Below are 9,994 nucleotides of genomic sequence, written 5' to 3' on the forward strand. Positions count from 1 at the left end.
ACGGGTCTTGGATTTTTTGGCTAAACCGCTTAATAAAGTCCTGCATACATTTTACTTTACTTATGATAGAGATGTAATGTTCTGCAAAAGTTAGGTTAGTGTTTATTTGTTTAAGTATGAGGGTAATGTCATTCAAATACAAAATGAAAAGAAGTGGACCTAAATGAGAACCTTGGGGAACCCCATATTGACTGAAATAAGATTTGAAAGTTTGTTTTGAAAGCGTCCAACTAGTTTGCGATTCGTTAGATGACTAGAACCAACACGGAAGTTGAGACGCCAATCCATTTTTTTTGCAGTTTGAAGAGATTCAATTATTTGGTCAAAAGATTTACTAAAGCCTGTGTGAGGAATTTCCTATTAACCATTGCGTTGAGAACAAAAATTACAGATTCCAAAAGATTCGAGGTTGATGAGTGAACTTTAAAGAAGCCATGCTGTTAACTAGTGACAGTGTATTTTTCCTGAAAACTTTAGTAGTAATTCAAAAAGTTTTGGAATGCAAGAGATGATAATTATTCCACGATAATTACGGATGTCGGATTTAACGCCTGATTTAAAAATATGCACCATATATGAGCAGTTCCAGGTTTTGGAGAGTTTTCCATCGGCTTCTCGGTGTATTTTAAGTACCAAAACAACTTTTCGTTTCAACTATCCGACGTTTCTTTGATTTATATTATCATTTTCAAGGGTTCTAGAATGAATTTTCTGATAAGATATTTTGTTTTGTTTATTTGTGTACAAAATTCATCTGACTGATAGTCTTAATGAACTAAAATTTGATATTAACAACTTATATTAGCTAGCCTTTTCTTTAATTTATGCGAAGGTTCGCCAAACTCAAAAAGTTCTTCAGCACGACTAAACATATTAAAGCACGATGCAACGGGTTCATTGCGACCAAAGTTAGTACGATGTGAATGATTTGTCTATAGTGATAATGGTCGTAAGATTATGTGGCGCACGAAAATTCAGCAACGACAGAAGTTTTGGAGAATCTACCTCACTATTCAACCGCTTTTCTGCAAACAATACCTGCTGTATTTTGCGATGGCGTTTTAGGGTGTCTAGATTGAACAACCGGCAACGGTCTGGATTATCAGGTTGAGGCCAAGGCAGGTCTCGATCGTCTCGAATAAATCTTCGTTGCACACATTCCAATTGTGCAATGCTGATTGTCAGACAATTTAAATTACACCAATAAACAAACGAACTAAACATATCCTGAAGACGTCCACAATCCTCAATGCAACAAATCGTCAAATATATTTTAAGTTCGTCAACATAAAACAGCCTACAACCAATTCCAAGTGCAGCAGCAGCGTCATTATAAAATAAAATGAACAGCAGTGGTCCCAAATTGCTGCCTTGAGGTACATCAGATTTATTTGAGAATGAAGGCGATAAATGTGATCCTTATTTTAACACGCATTACTCTTTTGCAAAAATAAGAGTACAGCCGTTTTACGAATTTCTGCGAAGCACCCATTCGTAAAAGCTTGTTTAGAAGTATCCGGTGGATCATACGGTCAAAAACAGCTTTCAAATCGGAATATATCACGTCCACTTGCACTTTGCCTCCCAGTTCATTAATGCAACTAGAGGTTAAATAAAGAAGGTTCGTAGTTACTGAGCGGCCAGTCATGAAAACATGTTGGTCAGAGGAAATGTAGTGTCTGGTGCTACGTAGTATAACACCATTCACAACTATTTCAAAAAATTTCGAGCCAGCAGCAGTTTTATTCATGTGAGGATTGCATGTTGTGTTTTACTTTCAGAGGTTATAACATTTGTTGTCATATGTAGGTATATACAATCATTTATCCTACTTATGTTTTTCTTTTCTAAAATAGCGTGAAATCTAGCTACTGTCAAAATTTTTTGACTCATTATTTGGACAAAAAACTGACATAACCACAAAACCAATTATCATGAAACCTGCTATCACTATTTACGGTTTTTGATTGTTTAATATTTTTCAACGCAAAGTTTTGTGTATTGTCCATCGTCTAATTGTCTAATAAAACATTGTAAGTAACTGAATTCATCATTATTTGTTTGTTGTAAATTTTACTGATCCAAAAATTCAACAAAATTCGACAATTAAAGACTAATTTAATTTACAAAAGTTCTGCCTTGGTGAAAATTTTCAGGATTGATATATTAATGTTCTGGAGATAATAGCTCAAGGAAATCGTCTTAGTACAAATATGTTAGGAAAATGATGGTAAAAGAAGTAAATAATCATTGATTCTCAATTCGAAATGAATTTAAAAGTATATAATTTGAAAAACTCTTCGCTCAGATAAGAATGAACCGGAGTTTCTATACCCTTACTGGTCCGACATCAATCACACAATCAGCTGAGGAATCTATTTTTCTCTCCTATTATAGAGTGACACAATTAAGTGCAGCATTACTGCCAAAGTTGTATGTTTCACAAAGCATCGCGAATATAAAAACGCCAGCGTATAACAAAACAAACCAAACAAACAAAGCATTTCGCAAAAATCGCATGCAAAACAACGCCGCATCATTTTTTTAATTAAAAACGTGCCTGTAACCCAATACCCAACCACCCGACCACAATTGTTTCACAAAAGACGAGGAAAACTCCATCCATGTTTACAAGCCACCTATTTGCCATGTCCCTGCTCGAATGAATTCCCATTTCCAAAGAAACGTTCTCCATTCCCAGCCAAACTACAGAGTTTGTTTAGTTCATTCTACATCATTGTAATCCTTCGTTCTCGTACGGCACCACTGAATAAAGCTTACTACCAGCCGGTCTTGTCACGTACATATCCGCCTATATACCCATGTATGCCTACTGGCGCGGCTCAGCAAAGTACAAACGAAGACGGCCGCCGTTGCTACGACACGGTTTTTACCAGAATTACTTCCAACAACGTATACCGATACCGGCTGATGAGTTGTCGAAAAGGACGATTACTATAGAGATGTAGGTTAAGCTTCCACCGTTCCGTGCGCCAGGTAAACAAAAGGCCATATTATTCACCAAATCCCAAAACTCAGATTGCACAAAAAATGAAAAAGATGAAGCCACAAGCCCCCAGACGGCACCGATGCAAGGCTCACACGGATAGGACTTTCTTGAAGTGAACAGTGCTGACAGGATCGATTCGGTGTGTGTTAAACTCACCTTACATTCCTAGCATCCTTAGGCAGAATATTCTCTGACAACACTTGTCAACACAAAAAAGAAAACGTTCGACGCACGGATCCGTCACAAACAAAGACGGAAAAGCTGGCTTGGAAACGAGATCCTTGAACCGACATGAGCACCCCGCCGCCTCGAGAAGAATGGCACGACACAGAGAATTAGGAGTACATAGATACACGGCAAACCCGGAGAAAAGTTGTTCCTTTTGCATTCATGGCGATGGCATCATAAAGACTCGCCGCGCAGACATGCTGGGCCTTCCCACTGACAGGTAGGTTGTGAGCAAATGTTGAATAATTACAGGGATGTGTTATAATTGCTGGTTAGGATTATTAAGTTATTACCGGCGTTTGAAGATGAATTGGGTTTGCTACGGCTACGGAGTTGCTTCAGTACAAAAGGAGTGGCACCTGTGGCGCCCGAATGACACCAGATCCTTTATTAACGTTGTTAGCCCACGCTTTCAAGAGTGTTTCAATTATGCTGCTTGTGGCCACCCAAGAGGAACTCAGTTATAGTCCTACATGTTATCCTACATCACATTATCTCTGTGCTGCAATCGCAACAACAATTTTCTCACAAAATGAAAGCATTAGTAAGTGCAGTTCTTCCGCCGTTGCCGCTTATCCGTGGTATATTAGAGTGCAAATAATCCGAAACTTCTGCCCTCCATCAAATACCACCGAAGCCACTGGAAATGGTAAAAGGACTCAACAGTGTATGTATACAGCTCTGTCTCTCTCTTCCACTTTTTCGCGACCAACAGGGCATCGCTATCGTTTCGTTTAGCATCGCTTGGCAGCTAAAAGAAGTGCCATAAAAGCAAAGTTATGAATCTCAAAACTTTCGCCTTTTTCAACCGCAATTCTTTCGCCAAGGGTATACCTGATACAGTGAAAGAGTTTCCACCTTCCCGAATAGAAAACACCTCAAGCAGTTAGAGCGAGGAATATCCTGACAGCTCACTAGCCAGCCAACGTCGTTCGTTCCATCACCGGTTCCACAGTTCTGGGATATTTTTCCTCACAGCAAACTGGTCCTGAGGAAGATAAATGTGAGGGGGGCGGACGGTGTGATGTAGATTATACTTTTATTTATGGATCAAACTTTCTGCGCCATAGCGGACGTGGGAATGTGCGGTGGCTTACGATTATTATAAGCCCTTTCTAACTCTCAGACACGAGAAGCCGCACACACTCACACACACCCGCACACAAATGCTATTACCAGGCTGCCAGGCAGGATATTTATAGCGCTGAAGCTGTGAATTCTCCGAATTATAAAAGTTTACTGCCCTGGTTATATCCGGATTAAATTGGATTTGAATGGGACCTGCTGTTGGAGGTGATTCATGGTGCGAAAAGTAGCTAGCTGTTGCACCGGAATAGTGGTACACTATTCTATGGCGGTTTTTCCATCCGCCATATTGACAGCTGGACAATAAAATGGAAAAGTTCTTCAATGGATGGATTTGAATTCGAAACGAATAAAATATTAGATTGCCACTGATATGCTTGGAATTCCCAAAAATTCGCGACACTTTTACTATTTTATTTGTAGAGAAATATCAATCAGAATTAACATTCCAAACCTATCGTTCCATCGTGATGCGACAAGTGATACTTTATGTAATACTGTTAAAAAGAAAAAGTATGTTTCTTCATTTTACAATTTTTTAGATAAAAAGAACTAAGCCATACTTTCCATGACAAAAGCAATATCAACATGTCCAAATTCATACACCCAACGCAAACGGGGAACATTTCATTACTTTAGGGCAATTTTTTATTACTTATTGTGTCTTATGACTGCGCATTATACACAAATAGTAATAACCGAAAAGTAACAAAAAATATGACGGGCACACGCTTGTATGTGTTTCTGCAGGAGAACATACAGCCAAGCACCGCAGTGCATGTGTTAGCAAGACTTCACTCGCTGCATTTGTGTTGATGCAACGATCAGATTCATTTTTGCTCCCTTCATCCACACATAATGAGAATCTCACCCGTCAACCTCAAATGTCTAATTAGAAACACTTTCGTTTTGTCCCCCAGTGTTTACATGAAATGAATATATGTTATACTGTCTGAACAGAGTTGCCGAAGTTGCGAATATTGTTCTGGATGGGCACGAGTTTTGTATTTTCAAACAGGTGCAAATGAGTTTCCATGAACCAACGAGTATGTGTTTTGGATAGCTTGCAAGAAAGCGAATGTTTTTGTTTTTCTCTAACGCAGTTTACAGATCGTGATGTCATTTAAAGACGCATTTCAAGTCTTTGAAATCATCAACGTTTGTATACTCTATGACGGGGAAAATGCTGCTTAGCAGCTCTCGTCATATTGCTCTCATATTGCTCTTGTCATATTCTTTCTCTACTCCGTATGCATACAACGAGCGAACTAATACACGCACACCGGATGAATTGGAGATTGAAGAAACTTGTAACATGTGCAACATATGCGACGATGTGTGATTTTTTTTTGCTTGAGATGGAAAGGGAGCAGTTTTCGACAGAAAAAATCTTGCATGTGGTTGAAACGACCATTATTAGATAGTCGTACTCCCGTAACACGTGCTAAATATATGACAGTATGTGTTGTTACTTGACTGGGGAAGAATTTTATTGCCTTTTTAGTAATAGGTTTGTTACCTAAAAAGCAATTTTGCGTTATTGCTTCTAAGGTAATAAGGAAAAGTTTTGCGTGTATGTATGTAAATGAAAACCAGCAAGTACGACAGCGTGGTGTACGAGATTGGCTTATTTGCATCACATTTTTGGTAATCTGAGGATCACCGTCACTGCTTTAACTCACTATAACTTTTCAGAAAAATTTGGCGTCTATTCGCAATATAAATTTCAACCCTTTTATTTAGAATGATATCGTTGCAGACCCCATTTCACTGTGACTTCTGTGATTCCGTACTCACTGAAGTAAATAGATCTCAACAGATATGTGGCTGTCACGCAAGTATCTTCCTATCATTAATCTTGATTTTTTTCTCTAGTGTAACTTCTCGAATCTTCCTCGAAATTCACTCTTTTATTGTTGATGAATGATAACTTAAAAACAACAAACACAAAGATTCATAGAATTTATTGTGCCTCTACTAGGAAAAAACTGCACGGAATAATACAATAATTCTCTACAAAAAAGTTTAAAATGGCAACTTGATTGAACATTATTTTCCAAGTTTTTTTTATAACCAAAGTAACAAGTTTACTCTATTGTTTAGGAAAACGTATGTAAACCTGAAAAAAATCTTCAACCAATTTTTCAAACATACCTAAGCAACAAATTTTCCAGCGAAGAGGACTCAAATTAAAAACAATTCAACTTAATAGATAATAATAAAAATGAATTGAGTTGGAATCTATGCTAAAGTACTAAAAAACATCTAAGACTCCGATAAATAATGTGAATTAAAATTTTTTAACCTATTTCCGTCAAAAACCCGTTATAGCTACTTATCTTTAAAAACTCAGCTAAAATTGAACGAATACTATTTAAGCAAATTTTAAAAAACTTTAGCTTGAATTTTAAATTTGAGCGCAAATTTATTAAAACTACACATCTCGAAGTTGCTCCTTTGTGATTGATCTGAGCTAATGAAATTGCTCTAAGAACCACGTAGATGGCTATTTGGGAATAATTCACCATCTTGAATGTCCAACAATTCAGAAGCTTTTGCTTTGTATAGATCAGCGGTTCTCAACTTGAGGTACTCGTACCTTGGGAGTAGCTAAACGAAACTTACTGCACTGACTGATGTTTCATTAAAACAAGACAGTAACACAAACAGTTATATAGGAAAACTCGAAGCTAAAATTACTGAAATGAGCAGAGTCTTATCTACTTTTGGGGAGGCCTCAGAATCAAATTTTCGTAGTGAAGCTTCGTGTGAACCGTGACCCCTTGTTCGTAAACCATATTGATACGCTTCAGCAATGCAGTGCTTTTCCAAGTTTCAGCAGCGCTGAGAGGAAAATGTATACAAAAGCCAGTTTAAGTTTCCATCCACCAAGCGGCTCAATGGTCTAGGGGTATGATTCTCGCTTTGGGTGCGAGAGGTCCCGGGTTCAAATCCCGGTTGAGCCCAAATATTTTTTTTTTCATTTGTTTACAAAAATCTAACACCGGCAGGTAACAAAGATTCTAAAGGAGGATACCAGCTTGAATGGTTATTTGTAAGAGAGTTTTGAGGATTTTGTTTAAGAGAAGCAAACAGCACACAAACTAAATATACCTTTGCAGTTTATAAGATTGTTGCTGCAAATAAACACATGAAAATGTTAACATCTGTGTTTTGTAGATCTAGTTGAAGGTAATGTCTTTAATATGTCGAGTCAAACGACTTGCAGCATAACTAAAGTTCACCTTGTCCTATAACAATAATGTTTTCAAACTTTTCGTAACTATTCGCACAAAGGAGACTGGGCAAGAATGTACGATACATGGTATTCTAGTGTATACCTATGTGTAATATATAGTTCAAAAGGTCACGATAAGATGAGAAAAAGTTACTATAAAAATCAACCGTGGGAGAAAAAAGTTAAAATCAATTTGAAGCAGGAGTTTTGGAGTAGAGCGCTTTCAACAAAAATATATAACATCTTTTGTTTCAAATCGCCAAGAAAATTACTTCGTAAAGTGAGACGAGATCTAGTAACTGCTGATGTAGGGTAAAGGAAGGTAGTAAGTGTCGTTTAGCTATGTCAACGAAGAAGTACCAAAATTTTATGAAATAACTAATCAAATTGTATCAGAAAATGTACCACTAAAAAAAGAAGACGAACGAACACCAACAAATATCCAGTGTGGTTTAATTCACAATTGAAGAACCTAAAAAATAGAAAACAAAAAGCACATAAAATATACAAAAAAAGACAACAATAGCGAAAATCTTCAAAATTACCAACAAATTTGCTGTCAACTTGACGCAGCCATTAAAATTGCACATGAAGAACAAAATCGTAAAATCGAACATCAAATCAAGTCTTGCCCTAAGAACTTCTTCAATTACGTAAAAACCAAACTAAAAAGTAACAAGTTTCCATCACGAATGCATCTTGACAGTAATGTAGGACAAACTAGTAATGAAATATGTAGTCTTTTTGCCACTTTTTTCTCAAGAAATATACACCACATATGAAGAAACAGATCGCGACCGCGAATTATTTTCGTATTTTCCTGAATTTTCGAATTCTTTATCTGTCAATAAAATATCTGAATTCGTAATTCAGAACGCACTTAAAAATTTAGACGCTACGAAAGGTCCTGGACCTGACAGAATAGCTCCAATTTTTCTCAAAAACTTGGCAGAGGAACTATCTACACCATTACAACACCTCTTTAATGTGTCTCTGAAGAATGGAATTTTCCCAGAACTCTGGAAAACTTCATATTTAGTGCCAATTTTCAAATCTGGTTCGTAATTATCGTGGAATTGCCATTATTTCATGCATTCCAAAATTATTTGAATCAATAATTAATGAAAAAATCTTTCAGCATGTAAAACACCAAATTACAACTCAACAGCACGGCTTTTACAAAGGCCGATCAACTACCACAAATCTTTTGGAATTCATAACCGGTAACCACGTAGAAGCTCTTTATACGGACTTTAGCAAGGCATTTGACAGAATCGACATACCTTTATTGCTCTTCAAGCTCGAAAAATACGGAACTGAGACAAAATTTTTGGAATGACTGCAGTCATACTTAACAAAACGAACACAAATAGTCCGCTTTCCAAATTCCTTTTCAAACCCAATAGAAGTAACTTCTGGGGTTCCTCAAGGTTCTTACCTGGGCCCTCTTCTTTTTATATTATACGTAAATGACATTTCCTTTCTTCTTAAGTCAATACATGTGCTTGTATATGCTGACGACATGAAGCTCTTTATAGAAATAACCAATGCAGAAGACTTCGAAATATTCCAGAATGAAATTAATGTATTCTACACTTGGTGCAACAAAAGTCTATTACAACTCAACATTAAAAAATGTAATTCAATAGCCTTCAGCAGAAAAACAGTAACACCACCTGCAAACATTTTCTTAGGAAACCAACAAGTAGGAGAATGCAAAATCGTAAGGGACTCGTTTATAAAACGCTTCGGCCACAATTTTCAAGACCCATTGTATATTACATACGTCCGACCAATTCTGGAATATTGTAGCATTGTATGAAATCCATATATTGTCACACATGAAGAACGCATTGAATCTGTCCAAAAACAATTTCTTTTGTACGCGCTTCGCAAGCTAAATTAGACAGCTTTTCCCTTACCATCATATGAAGCACGCTGCATGCTTATAGACATACAAGCACTTAAAGAACGCCGCGAACTTCCAATGCTTTATTTTATCAATGACATTATTTCTCAACGTGTGCAATCTACTAAATTATTATCACAACTGAATTTTTATGCACCCAGTCGTCAATTGAGAAATCGTAAAATATTTTTGGGAAACTCTCACAGAACTAACTTCTGAAAAAATGGCCCAGTGAAGCATGATGCGTAACTATAATCAGCACTGCGAAAATATCGACATCACCATGGGCAGAAATCAAATAAAAAAACGACTAACTACTGGAAATAATGTATAGAATATATAGAATATAAGAAAACATTGTATTGTATTGTAATAAAATGCTTTCGGCAGCGATTGAAATAGAATCTCAGGGATTAGCAACAACCAATCCAATTTTTTACCATATCAATGTACCATACTGCAAAAAGTAAGTTTCGTAGGTTGTTCCTAACCCATGTAATTATATTTTAATCACTGCCGAAAA

At 36.8% G+C, this 9,994-nt stretch overlaps 1 non-coding gene across 1 annotated transcript; it reads left to right on the forward strand.

Annotated features, from left to right (window-relative positions):
* Positions 1 to 7,218: 7,218 nt before the first annotated feature.
* Trnap-ugg (transfer RNA proline (anticodon UGG)) lies at positions 7,219 to 7,290 on the forward strand. The gene has a single exon. It is a non-coding gene; the product is annotated as a tRNA-Pro (tRNA).
* Positions 7,291 to 9,994: the final 2,704 nt, after the last annotated feature.

Source organism: Wyeomyia smithii, chromosome 1 (assembly GCF_029784165.1).
Source record: "Wyeomyia smithii strain HCP4-BCI-WySm-NY-G18 chromosome 1, ASM2978416v1, whole genome shotgun sequence".
In the NCBI taxonomy this organism is placed as follows: Eukaryota; Metazoa; Arthropoda; class Insecta; order Diptera; family Culicidae; genus Wyeomyia; species Wyeomyia smithii.